Below are 14,858 nucleotides of genomic sequence, written 5' to 3' on the forward strand. Positions count from 1 at the left end.
TATTAAGGAAGCCTGGGAAGGTATTGTGTTAAGTCTTAATGATGGTAGAACAAAAAATGCCCTTACTCTGGAATTCCCTGTGGCCACAGCAGATAAGAACAGACACAGGCTAGGAGGGCACAGACGTTTTCAAGAGCCAAATCAGGTGGATCCTGAGACATGCTGGTGAAGTATTTGCTTATGGATGAAAGAGAGAAATAGAGATGGGTTGGAAGGCAGTAAGATATGCATGTCATAAGGCTGACGTACTTTTGTAAGAATCAAAAATGGTTGAAAGGAAGAGAAAAACACCAGTAGATATGTGTGGGGTCGTGTGTGTGTGTGTGTGTGTGTGTGTGTGTGTTGTAAAGATCTAAAGGCATAAAGTTGGTTGGTTATAGCTAGAACCTGCATCTATTTTCAAGGAAGAGTTTACTGGAGTTGTTGAAATATCTATGCTGAGTTTAAGACAAAAAAGATATCGAGTCTGACTCCAGGATCTGGAACTTAGTTGGAGTGGAAAGATAATTGAAAAGTGACTTCAGGATTGATGCTTATGAACTCAACAGGTTCTACAAGCAGGAGACAAATCTTTGAGTATGACTCTGAGGATGGTTCTAGTTTGGGTTAAATGAGAAAGGATCATCTGCTCTGAGTGTGGAGAATGTGTGCCACGGGGGGTGGTCTTTGAAGTTTCACATGTTCAAGCCAAGTCAAGTCAGTTTCTCTATCCCTCCCTCCCTCCCTCCCTCCCTCTCTCTCTCTCTCTCTCTCTCTCTCTCTCTCTCTCTCTCTCTCTCTCTCCCTCCATTTCTCCCTCCCCCCTCTCTCCCCTGCCCTGTGATGATCCAGATGTAGAGTTTGTGGATTCTTCTCCTTTATCATATCTACTGAATAGCTTCATGCTTCCCACAATGATATTAATGGGATAAGTCTACGTAAACCAGGCCCAATAGATGTTTTCCTCTATATAAGTAGCTGTGGTTATGGTGTCTCTTCAAGCAATAGAAACCCTAACTAAGACACTAGCCTACTAATGTCACCATACATCTAACAGAAGAAAATTGTCAAGGGAAAAGAGGTAGTGGGCAAAGCAAAAATACCTGTCTGCACCATTATAGAGCTCTAATATTCTTGCCTTGAGTAAGTTTGGAAGTGGGATTAGCAGGGAAACAGTAACAGTAGTCACTGGGTCAGGGTACATCATTACCTCTGAAACAGTCTCTTACACATCCTACTGATGAAATTTGCTCTGCTCTTTCCAACTGACATAGCCTTCAAGGAGATCCTGCTGATACATAGAGATAGCTAGTGGCTTCAGTCTGACACCTGAAAAATGTTGGTGACAGCTAGCCAAGAAAGCAAATATACTTAAATTAATTTAATGGATTCCCTTCTCATGATTCTTGGGTTGCTATGTAACTTGCATTAAAAAAAATATAGGAAAAGTAGGTAATCTCTTTTCCAGGCAGTGTTCCTTCTTTTCTTCCAAAGAAATTCAGTGTAGGAAAATTTTTAGTTACAGATATGTCGCATATATGTTAAAATAAAGAAATATAAATGTGTCATTCAATTTGTTTAAGTAGTTCCACCCAGGTAATGAGACATGAATAAACAGAACATGGTTAGTAAATCAGAAGCCTCTTGCCCCTTTGTGATCTATATTAAAGGAGATATTCCTTGATTTATTGAAGATATATACTGATGTACCTATTTTTCACTTCCAACACAAGAATAAAATAAATATAAAAATCCTGCTAAGATTTTTATTTTACTCACTATTTTATTCCTGAATACTATAGTTTAAATTAGTCTTTTTTATTACATATAATATATACATATATGATCATATATCTGATATATGATCATATATGTATATCACAATCATGTATCTATTATATGAATATTTCAGTTACAGGAGTATAATTTCTTCTTTCAGCTATGAATGAATTTTGGTTTGATTATTTTTTAGAGTATTGGAAATAATCCTTCCTTGAACTTTGTGGTAGCTATATTGCCTAAGTATGTGTTCATTTCTATGGTGTATTTTTGGATCATGTGATCAGATTATCCTTCATTTTGATAAATAATCCAAAAGATTTCCTGGTATTTACTTACTATTTATCATTTGTTTTTCTAAAGAGTATAATTAATTTATTCTTCTGCTCAAACTATTAGTTAATTTCTGTTGCTTTATAGGCATCCTTTGCTGACATAGCCTCTAGTTAATATCTTGCCATTCTTCATTGTATTTAGTGGTAATTTATCTCTTTCTTCCCACTGAAAATTCCCAATAACTTTCATGATTATTTGACATCTTGGTAACCTGTTCTTCGATAATCTGTTAGAATTGTTACCCATTTTCTAATGAATTATTTTCATGTGGTTAGTGATTTATGATGGGCTAGGGTTTTTTGCTTCTTTGTTTTTCTGCTTTTCTTTGATCATTGTTTATTATTTTGAGGTAGTATTTCTTTGTGTAACCTAGATTGGTCTGAAACTTGCTGAGAAGCCTATGCTGACCTGGAACTCATGATCTTCATGTCTTAATTCCACAGGAGCTGGAATTATTAATTCTTTATATAACTTAACTCTGTAATTCTTGCACATTAAGTAAATCAATTTTCTATACCCGCCTCGGTTATTACTGGCTATGCAAGTTCACACATGAACTTTAGTACCAGCTAGTTATTTTTGAAAATAGAATAGAGCTCATTTCAATTTTCTTTGAAATTACAGTAAAACTACAAATAAGCCTGGAAAATATTGATAAATCTTTAAACGGTATATTGTCTAATACACATTGATGCTGTAAGTGATGCTAGGTCCTTTCTGTTCCTGTAGATCCTTAAATTATCTCGGTGATATTTTATAGATTTCTGCCTAGAGGTCTCACACATCCTTGTAAGATTTATCCTTGACATTTAGTTCTTTGATGCTGCTGTAAATGATATTGATTTTTCAATTTCATTTTCTGCTTAGTGGTTCTACAGAGAAATCCAATTGATTTTTATGTATTGAGTTTATATCAAACAACTTTCCATATTTATAATTTTTCTATAGATACTTTGGAATGTCTATACAATCCTATTTCTTGAATATATAAATATTATTATTATTATTATTATTATTATTATTTCTTTTTTATACTGTCTAGAAAATCCTATACATAATTTCAATCTAAAGTCATCTTAGGTTTCATTGTTTTCTAATTAATTTCAGGAACTTTTTACACTTTATCCTTATGATTAAGAAATGTAGAAACCAAAAGTTAGATGAAGATAGTTTTTATTATTGATATTTTGCAACAACATTCTGAAAAATAAAAATCTATTGAAAGAGATTCCTGAATCTATTGATAACACCCTTTGAATCTGATAATGTTATAAATTAAACTGGATTATTTTTAAGTGTTAAAACAGTTACCCATTACTGGAACAAACTCAAGTTGTCTGTCATGTATTCACCCTTAGAATATTGAAAGAAATAGGTGTTTCATTTTTTAAGAATATTTTTTATACATACACAAAATTGAAATTTTTGCCCTCTTTTTTATTCTGAAGAAATTAATAAGTATTGATTCAATGTTAGATCTAAAAATGAATATAAAATTCTCTCAGTTCATGCAAAATCAGACAAGAAGTACAAAGGAAAGGAAACAGAAATCAATAGACAAAGACAAAGAGATTAAAAGAAAATGCATAATAAAAATTTAAAATGTGAGTAATAATAATATATAAATGTATTAATATATTTATTATATTAAAATATAGTCAAGAACTACCAGAATTATGCATATGTATTATTTTCTAAATGGGGAATATTTTCTGGAGATAAAATTCCTAGTACTTAATAAAATATTTGATCCATGATATAACATCAGAATCTAGAAAGATAAAAATGTGTGGGATATACACTTCAGACTTTCAATGAAATTGATAGAAAAATAACATTTAAATTCTCATACTATAGTGTAATGTTCTTACTACTTAAGGTACTTAATATATCAAAGAAAAGAGTGGAACATTTAAATTCTTCTGTAACATAAAAATAATCAATGCCTTTAATTGCATAATCAATATTATCATTTTACAAACTTTTCTACATTTATTATACTTATCTCATTTTAATTATAAGTACACTTTCAGCAAATTTTTACTTTGACGCTTTAACATTGGTACTAATTATTTTGCAACTATAGTGTAATAAAGTTACAAATTCCTAATGAATTGGAAGAGTGGAATATATATAGTTATTAATTTTGATACATTTGTAATTCTAGATTAAGAAGGACAATGCAAGTTATAAAGTATTTGCAATGAACAATAGTAAAAAACTATGTCACATAATGCTCTATAGTTACATAGGATCTGAGTGGTAGCTCAGATGTTTAGGGCACTCATTGTTCTTCCATAAGACCTGAGCTTGGATTCAAACACCCATGTTAGTAGGCTTTTAATTACCTATAACTCCAGCTCAATAAGACACAATGCTTTTTTCTGTCCTCTATAGAATCTGCATGCATGTGGCATACAGTCACATAGAGAAACACATGCACAAATACAAAGTTTTAAAAACTTCATAAATAAAGTGAATGACACTTTTACAAGCCAGCACACCATTTATCTTACATTTTTGAAGATGATATATCCAACATAAAATGAACCTCACATGGAGAGAGAATGCTAAAGACCAATATTTCATACAAACAAAGATGTAGAAGTTAATACATTGGAATAATTAGTGCACAGTATAAAATGAAAGGAAGAATATATTTGCAGATGCATAATGGAAAACAAGACCACAACAGAGGGACAATGGCGCTAAACTAAATTGTGAAGTATAGACTACGTAAAATGGGTGATTTTTTTTTTATGTTTTAAATAAATTTATTTTTTTTTATCCTTCCTTTGTACATATTTTTTTTTAATTTCTTTTTTTTTGAACATGAAATGCTTTTTTTTATAGCATGTTTTACAAGGGGAGGGGGTAAGAGGGTCCAGGTGGTGGAAAAGTACAAAATCTTCTTGGCCTGTGCCTTGAAACATGTCATGGTCTATATGGTACACTGCCTTGAATTATGATCTACCTGCAGTTCTTCAGAAGATATGGTACACTGCTTGAGTTATGGTCTCCCTGCTATTCTTAAGAAGACATGGTACTCTGCTTTGAGTCTATCTGCAGTTGCTAAGCAGGATCTTGCAGTTGCCAAGCTTCAGAGGACATTGTGCAGGTGGGGAAAGGTAGGGGGTAAGGGTAAGGGCGAGGGTCCTGGCTTCTGGCATCTCCCCCTTCTCTGTTTAGTTAGAGAAGGCGTCTTATGTTCAATCCCAACTATGTGAGTTTTGAATTTGGATGTCTAATTATGGGGGGTCTTAGACAAGTTCACAACTCCAAAACACTGATGTGAGACGAGTCACATCGATGGTCGAAGGCTTTAGGCTGTCAACGATGGGCAACGTCAAGGGACTCTGATGTGGGTGAAAGGAGGGTGAGAGCCCTGTCTTAGGCCATGTAGGCTGCACCCACTCCCAGCACCACGCACTCCTTTTCGGCTGCATTGGGTGGGCCCCTGGGAAGTGGACCTACAATAATCCCGTCATTGGACTAACTCACAGCCATCCTAGTCTCTTGTAAATGTTCAAGTTACCAACCATTTGTCAGTTTGGGGTGTAATATTGTCATAAAGGAAGGCTCCCCAATGTTAGCGGCCATATCAAGGGTGGCCTTGGTTTAGGAAAAAGCCAATTTTTGTTGTGGTGATCAAGAGGCCAAGCTCTCTAGCGAGAGAAATGAGGGCAAAGCCAGGCATACCAGGAACCCTTCTGGAGGGCGTGGAAGTCTAGGGGTCGACCGTAGGGGGAGGCAGGGGAGCTGACAGCTGTGTCAGTCTCCTGCGGAGTCACTTCTGGATCCTCTGCAATTTTCAGCTGATGGTAATGAACTTCAACTGCCTTCTTGATGGCAGCATCAACCTGGTTCCGTGGACGACAGGTCACGGGCGATGATCTCTGTCTTGCTCAATCTTGATGTCGTGCGCACATCCTCTCAATGAGGGTCTGTCCGGATGGGTCCGTGCCTCGAGCCCCACGTCTGGGTGCCACTTGACCCGACCGGCAGGTCCTGGTTATTCGTGGGGGCGAGGAGGACTGCAACCTGCTATTCTTCAGAAGATATGGTACACTGCTTGAGTTATGGTCTCCCTGCTATTCTTCAGATGATATGGTACACTGCTTTGAGTCTATCTGCAGTTGCCAAGCAGGATCTTGCAGTTGCCCAGCTTCAGGGGACCTTGTGCAGGTGGGAAAAGGTAGGGGGTGAGGGTAAGGGCGAGGCTCCTGGCTTCTGGTCCATCTGGGTTAGAACTTCTAATAGCAGGCATCACGGGTGATTCAATTTTACCTGGAAAGAAAAAAGAAGGGGATTCTCAGGGAGATTTCTCTTCCCTGGATGTAAATTGTTATTCATCTTATTTATGATTGGGCCTGGCTTTGTGAGGGTATCTATTTTTTTCATTAATATTTGTGGTAGCCGGTTAGCTGTGCCTTCTGTGGTATTGGGCAGGCATATCAGTCCTCGGCTCCATAAGGGAACTGGGACTGGGGCATTCCCTTTATGGGTATAAGGGTCCTTCCCCATATCTGTGGCAAAGTTTTGTTGGTCTTGGTGGTGCCCGAGGTCACCAACATGGTCAGCAAGAGATTTGCCATGAGCTTTCAGCTTTAGAGAGAGAAAAGTGAACAAGGCATGATGGAGAGTATTTCAGGGGGACTCCTTCTGAGGGGGTACCGTTCCCCTCTTTTGTTTTTAAAGCCAATTTTTCAGAGTTCTTGTAAAATCAGGGCAGAAGCGCCAACAGTTGTTCCTTCCACACTCAGAGAGTCATGAAGGCCTTATTTAAGGATATATAAATCTATATTAATAATCTTTTGTCAAAGGACTTTTATAGCTCCACTGACAATTAATCAGACTATATGATATATCGATTAGAAATAGCTTTTTCTACTTTTTGTGAGATTACCTCTCTTTTGTCAATTAACTGTTGAGGAAGTTAGGGTTTACCTCTCTCTTGAGAATATTGAACAGAGATTTAAATTCTTTTGTGGAGAGCTTAAAATAGTATCTTAGCCAATGTGCATCTCCTAGAAACTTTTGAATTTAATTTAAAATAAATAGACTTCCTTTTTTTTAAATCCTTTATCTGTGTGGGGTTTTTATTGGGTATTATACGTATTTACCTTTCAATGTTGTCTCCTTTCTCATTCTCCCCCCAAATCCCTTATCCCCTACCCCTTCCTCCTAATTTTTGTGATGGTGTGCTCCAAACATCCTCCCAGTCCCATCTCCCTGCCCTCGAATTCCAACACAGTAGGGGATCCAAACTTTTGGGGACCTTGGCCCTCTACTTTCACTGGAGTCTAACAAGGTCACCCTCAATTCCCTATACAGGTGCATGAGTCCCTCCCTTTGTGCTCTCTGGTTGGTGGTTTAGACTTTGGGAGTTCTGGTTGAAACTTTTGATGCTCCTTCTAAAAAGGACCAACGCATTCATACTTTGGTCTTCCTTCTTCTATGTGAGTTTTATGTGGTCTATATGAAGATTCTTAGAAATTGTGAGCTTTTGGGCTAATATCCACTTATCAGTGAGTGCATACCATGTATGTTCCTTTGAGATTGGGTCATCTCACTCAAGATGATATTTTCCAGCTCCATTCATTTGCCTAGGAATTTTGTGAACTGATTGTTTTTAATAGCTGAGTAGTACTCCATTGTATAAAATGTACCACATTTTCTGCATCCATTCTTCTGTTGAAGGGCATCTGGGTTCTTTCCAACTTCTGGCTATTATAAATAAGGCTGCTATGAACATGGTGGAGCATGTGTCCCTGTTGTATGTTGAAACTTCTTTTGGGTATATGCCCAGGAGTGGTATAGCTGGGTCCCTAGGTAACGCTATGTTCAATTTTCTGAGATACCGCCAGACTGCCTTCCATAGTGGTTGTACCAGTTTACAATCCCACCAACAGTGGAGGAGTGTTCCTCTTTCTCCACATCCTCGCCAACATGTACTGTCGCCTGTGTTTTTGATCTTAGCCATTCTGACTGGTGTGAGGTGGAATCTCAGTGTTGTTTTCATTTGCATTTCCCTGATGACTAGGGATGCTGAACACTTCTTTAGGTGCTTCTCAACCATTCGAGCTTCCTCAGTTGAGAATTCTTTGTTCAGGTCTGTGCTCCATTTTTTAATAGGGTCCTTTGATTGTCTAGAGTCTAATTTCTTCAGTTCTTTGTATACCTTGGATATTAGCCCTTTATCAGATGTAGGGTTGGTGAATATCTTTTCCCAATCTGTTGGTTGCCGCTCTGTCCTATTGACTGTGTCCTTTGCTTTACAGAAGCTTTGCAGCTTTATGAGGTCCCATTTGTCAATTTTTGGTCTTAGAGCACAGGCCATTGGGGTTCTGTTCAGGAACTTTTTCCCTGTGCCTATGTATTCCAGGCTTTTTCCCAGTTTCTCTTCTATTAGTTTCAGTGTGGCTGGTTTTAGGTGGAGGTCCTTAATCCACTTGGAATTGAGCTTTGTACAAGGAGATAAGTATGGATCAATTTTCATTTTTCTACATGCTGACCACCAGTTGGACCAGCACCATTTGTTGAAAATGCTATCTTTTTTCCATTCGATGGTTTTAGCCCCTTTGTCAAAGATTAAGTTACCATAGGTATGGGGGTTCATTTCTGGGTCTTCTATTCTATTCCACTGATCCTCCTGCCTGTCTCTGTTCCAATACCATGCAGTTTTTATCACTATTGCTTTGTAGTACAGCTTGAAGTCGGGGATGGTGATTCCTCCAGAAGTTCTTTTATTGCTGAGAGTAGTTTTCGCAATCCTGGGTTTTTTGTTATTCCAAATAAATTTTAAGATTGCTCTTTCTATCTCTGAGAAGAATTGAGTGGGAATTTTGATGGGGATTGCATTAAATCTGTAGATGGCTTTTGGCAAAATAGCCATTTTTACTATATTAATCCTTCCAATCCATGAGCATGGGAGATCTTTCCATCTTCTGAGATCGGCTTCGATTTCTTTCTTCAGGGGAATGAAGTTCTTGTCATACAGGTCTTTTACTTGCTTGGTTAGGTTCACACCAAGGTATTTTATATTATCTGTGACTATTTTGAAGGGTGTCATTTCCATAATTTCTTTCTCAGCCAGTTTATCTTTTGAGTAGAGGAAGGCTACTGATTTGCTTGAGTTAATTTTATATCCAGCCACTTTGCTAAAGTTGTTTATCAGGTTTAGGAGTTCTCTGGTGGAAGTTTTGGGGTCACTTAAGTATACTATCATATCATCTGCAAATAGTGAGATTTTGACTTCTTCCTTTCCAATTTGTATCCCTTTGACCTCCTTGTGTTGCCTAATTGCTCTGGCTAGGACTTCCAATACTATATTAAATAAGTAGGGGGAGAGTGGGCAGCCTTGCCTAGTCCCTGATTTTAGTGGGATTGCTTCAAGTTTCTCTCCATTTAGTTTAATGCTGGCTACTGGTTTGCTGTAAATTGCTTTTACTATGTTTAGGTATGGACCTTGAATTCCTGACCTTTCCAAGACTTTTATCATGAAGGGGTGTTGAATTTTGTCAAATGCTTTCTCAGCATCTAGTGAGATGATCATGTGGTTTTTTTCTTTGAGTTTGTTTATATAATGGATTACATTGATGGATTTCCGAATATTGAACCAACCCTGCATTCCTGGGATGAAGCCGACTTGATCGTGATGGATAATTGTTTTGATGTGTTCTTGAATTCGGTTTGCTAGAATTTTATTGAGTAATTTTGCATCAATGTTCATAAGGGAGATTGGCCTGAAGTTCTCTTTCTTTGTTGGGTCTTTGTGTGGCTTAGGTATGAGTGTAATTGTGGCTTCAAAGAATGAGTTGGGTAGTATACCTTCTGTTTCTATTTTGTGGAATAGTTTGAAAAGAATTGGGATTAGGTCTTCCTTGAAGGTCTGATAGAATTCTGCACTAAAACCATCTGGTCCCGGGCTTTTCTTTGTAGGGAGACTTTTAATGACTGCTTCTATTTCTTTTGGGGTTATGGGACTGTTTAGATGGTTTATCTGGTCCTGATTTAACATTGGCAACTGGTATTTGTCTAGGAAATTGTCCATTTCATCCAAATTTTCCAATTTTGTTGAATATAGGCTTTTGTAGTAGGATCTGATGATTTTTTTAATTTCCTCAGTTTCTGTTGTTATGTCCCCCTTTTGAGTTCTGATTTTATTAATTTGGATACTGTCTCTCTGCCCTCTGATTAGTCTAGCTAAGGGTTTATCTATCTTGTTGATTTTCTCAAAGAACCAGCTCCTGGTTTTATTGATTCTTTGGATAGTTCTTTTTGTTTCAATTTGGTTGATTTCAGCCCTGAGTTTAATTATTTCCTGCCTTCTACTCCTCTTGGGTGTATTAGCTTCTTTTTGTTCTAGGTCTTTCAGGTGCTCTGTCAAGCTGTTAGTGTATGCTCCCTCCAGTTTCTTTTTGTAGGCACTTAGAGCTATGAATTTTCCTCTTAGCACTGCTTTCATTGTATCCCATAAATTTTGGTATGATGTGTCATCATTTTCATTAAATTCTAAAAAGTTTTTAATTTCTTTCTTTATTTCTTCCCTTACCTGATTATCAAGGAGTAGGGTGTTGTTCAGTTTCCATGTAAATGTGGGCTTTCCATTCTCTTTGTCATTTTTGAAGACCAGCCTTAGACCATGGTGATCTGATAGGATGCAGGGAATTATTTCAATTTTCTTATATCTTTTGAGGCCTGTCTTGTGCCCAATTATATGGTCTATTTTGGAGAAGGTACCATGAGGTGCTGAGAAAAAGGTATATTCTTTTGCTTTAGGGTGAAATGTTCTATAGATATCTGTTAAGTCCATTTGGTTCATAACTTCTGTTAGTTTTACTGTATCTCTATTTAGTTTCTGTTTCCATGATTTATCCATTGCTGAGAGTGGGGTGTTGAAGTCTCCCACTATTATTATGTGAGGTGCAATGTGTGTTTTGAGCTTTAGTAAGGTTTCTTTTATGAAATTCGATGCTCTTGTATTTGGCGCATAGATATTCAGAATTGAGAGTTCATGTTGGTTGACTTTTCCTTTGACAAGTATGAAATGCCCTTCCTTATCCTTTTTGATAGTTTTAAGTTGAAAGTTGATTTTATTCGATATTAGAATGGCTACTCCCGCTTGTTTCTTAGTGCCATTTGCTTGAAAAATTGTTTTCCAACCTTTTACTCTAAGGTAGTGTCTGTCTTTGTCACTGAGGTGGGTTTCCTGTAAGCAGCAAAAAGCTGGGTCCTGTTTGCGTATCAAGTCCGTTAGCCTATGCCTTTTTATTGGGGAATTGAGTCCATTGATGTTAAGAGATATTAAGGAGAGGGTGTTCTTGCTTCCTGGCATTTTTGCTAATAGTGGAGACATCGTTTGTGTGGTTATCTTCTTTTGGGTTTGATGGAAAAGGATTATTTTCTTGCTCTTTCTAGGGTATGATTGCCCTCCTTGTATTGGAGCTTTCCTGCTATTATCCTTTGTAAAGCTGGATTTGTGGGAAGATACTGTGTAAATTCAGTTTTGTCATGGGATATCTTAGTTTCTCCGTCTATGGTAATTGAGAGTTTTGCTGGGTAAAGTAGCTTGGGATGGCATTTATGTTCTCTTAGGGTTTGTATGATATTTGTCCAGGATCTTCTGGCTTTTATAGTATCTGGTGAGAAGTCAGGTGTAATTCTGATAGGTTTGCCTTTATATGTTATTTGGCCTTTTTCCCTTACTGCTGTTAAAATTCTGTCTTTGTTTTGTACATTTTGAGTCTTGATTATTATGTGACGGGAGGTATTTCTTTTTTGATCTAGTCTGTTTGGCGTTCTGTAGGCTTCTTGTGTGATTATGGGCATCTCATTCCTTAGGTTAGGGAAGTTTTCCTCAATAATTTTGTTGAAGATATTTACTGGCCCTTTAAGTTGGGAATCTTCACTCTCATCTATACCTATTATCCTTAGGTTTGGTCTTCTCATTGCGTCCTGGATTTCCTGGATATTTTGAGATAGCAACTTTTTGCATTTTGCATTTTCTTTGATAATTGTGTCAATATTTTCTAAGGTATCTTCTGCACCTGAGATTCTTTCTTCTATCTCTTGTATTCTGTTGGTGATGCTTGTGTCTATGACTCCTGATTTCTTTTTTAGGTTTTCTATCTCCAGGATAGTCTCCCTTTGTGATTTCTTTATTGTTTCCACTTCCATTTTTATGTCCTGGATGGTTTTGTTCAATTCCTTCATCTGTTTGTTTGTGTTTTCTTGTAATTCTTTAAAGGATTTTTGTGTTTCTTTAAGGACTTCATCCTGTTTTCCTGTGTTCTCCTCAAGTTTTTTGATAGTGTTATTTACTTCCTTCTTGTAGTCCTCTAGCATCATCATTAGAAATGATTTTAGATCTGGTTCTTGTTTTCCTGGTGATATGGGGAGTTCAGGACTTTCTAATGTGGGAGAACTAGGTTCTGATAATGGCAAGTACCTTGGGTTGCTGGTGCTTGTGTTCTTGCGCTTGCCTTTCGCCATCTGGATCTCCTTTGTGCTATCAGTGCTGTCTCTGACTGGGGCCTGTCTTTCCTATTATCTAGGTTGTGTCAGAACTGTTTGGGATGGGTTTTGCTGCTTGAGTTAGAGATGAGGCCCAAGATGTGCTTGGTGCTCAGGTGGAAACCGGAAGGGGCCGGGGCTCCGGGTCAGGAGCGGATTCCTGGATCCCAATGAGTCCCAGTGGGTCCCAGTGGGTCCCAGATGCTCCCTGATTGGGGGCGAGCACTGCCACCTCCTAGCCTAAGAAACTGCTTGAGCTAGCTTGAGCCACGGAGAGCCCCGCTCCCTCTAGGTTCTGTGAGATTGGGTGCAGAGCTGACTCCCGGGATCTGCTCTGGCACAGACCGGAAGGAACCCACGCTCCGGGCCCTGGAGTGAACTCCTGGGTCCCAGTGGGTCCTAGCCACTCCCTGTTCGGGGGCAAGCACTGCCACCTCCTAGCCCAAGACCCTGCTTGGCACAGAGGTCCTGCAAGCCCCGCTTCCTCTGGAGTCTGCGAGATTGGGTGCAGAGCTGCCTCCCGGGATCCGCGAGTGCTCGGGCCCAGACCGGATGGAGCCCGCTCCAGGCCAGGAGCGAATTCCTGGGTCCCAGTGGGTCCCTGTTGCTCCCTGTTTGGGGTGAGTGCTGCTATTTCCTTACCTGGGATGCTGCGTGAGTTCAAGCTCCTGGGAGTCCCTGTTTTTCTTGGATTTTCTGCGGTTGGGTACGGAGCTGCTGCCTGCGACCTGCTCTAGGCTCGGTCCCAAACCGGAAGTCCCCAAAATGGGTGATTTTAATTTTAAAATAGTAAAAGGAAAGAACCAGCTTCACAAGTTAACCTATATATGCCTGTCATGGAACATTTATGTTCATACACATAAATAAACATATAAATAAGAAGATAGAGAGATGGATTGATGGGATATGATATGATATATGATATATGATATGATATGATATGATATGATATGATATACTTTCTAATCTGTGTAACAACTTCTGTTACTAGGGACATATACTTGACTGTGATGCACAGATACCACAAATATGGTTTTTCGTGTATATGCAGTGTGAATGTATGTTTAGAAAGTAGAACATAGGAGGGATATAATGGTATATAGGGAGTGAAATAGATGTGAAATGCTATAGATGAATAGATGAATATTACAAATGGAAATAGTTAAATATTACACTAAGAATAGTAGATGAGTGGATATATGATAAGCAAAATGCAAAAATTTGGTAGTTATATTTGAAAATGCTATAATAAAACCCAATTTTGTGCTACAAGAAAACTACCAAAAAGTTAAAATGTCAAGTGTATAAAAAAGATTACCTCTGTAGAGAAGAAAAGGAATATGATGATGGAAGAGATGGTAAAGGAGTATAAATGTTAATTACTTAAAATAAGGCATTCATGTAGTGTTGTTTACTTTATATATTCATTTCACTGTATGTGTGACAATCAAATGATTTTGTACTTGACCCATTATATAATAATATTAACATTAAGAGAAAAGTTGGGAAATGAGGAAAATGTGCTTTGCAATTTATTGTGTAATGATTTTCATATCCAAAAAAAGTCCATTAAGAATAATCTTACAAAACAACAGGCAGCTGTATAAAGCTCAGAATAGGAAAGATAGTTCTCCTTAGAGAAGAGCAAATTAATTTGTTGTCCAGTGTCCAAAGGTCATCCTGAAAGTATATAAACAAGTAACATTATGGAGCCTTGACAGGTCATATTCATATATATACATATTCATATATATATGCAATATATAATATATAATTGCATATATACATATACATACACACACAGACACACACACAGACACACACACACACACAAATATATATATATATATATATATATATATATATATATATATATGCAATTACTGAAAAAGAGGCCATGAATTTGACGAAGAATATCCCCCCAAAAATCCAAAGAAAGGCAAATAAGTAAATAAGCTCCAAGTTCTCACATGTACAGTGAACCCCATTTATGAGACCATCTGGATCTTTACTTCAGCTTAGCAACATAGGAATTGTGGCTGTTGAGACATTGTGTGATTTTCTTATCTAGGGATTTTTCCCCTTGTGATTCAATGAGAATCATTTAACTTTTCTACTGCGTCCTATGGTTTGCTAACCATGAGCACACTGGCTCTTGAGACTTGGAAGCTCTTAACAGTTCCTTGTCTGAGGACCTGATTTCCTGGACCTGTCACATTCTACTGGGGAACTGAAATAATTTTGTCTTC

At 37.7% G+C, this 14,858-nt stretch overlaps 1 protein-coding gene across 5 annotated transcripts in view; it reads left to right on the top strand.

Annotated features, from left to right (window-relative positions):
* Positions 1–14,858, top strand: part of Nrg3 (neuregulin 3) — a 1,037,811-nt gene that overhangs the window by 940,387 nt on the left and 82,566 nt on the right. The window lies entirely within an intron of this gene.

Source organism: Grammomys surdaster, unplaced genomic scaffold (genome assembly GCF_004785775.1).
Source record: "Grammomys surdaster isolate TR1022 unplaced genomic scaffold, NIH_TR_1.0 125692, whole genome shotgun sequence".
NCBI classification, from domain to species: Eukaryota; Metazoa; Chordata; class Mammalia; order Rodentia; family Muridae; genus Grammomys; species Grammomys surdaster.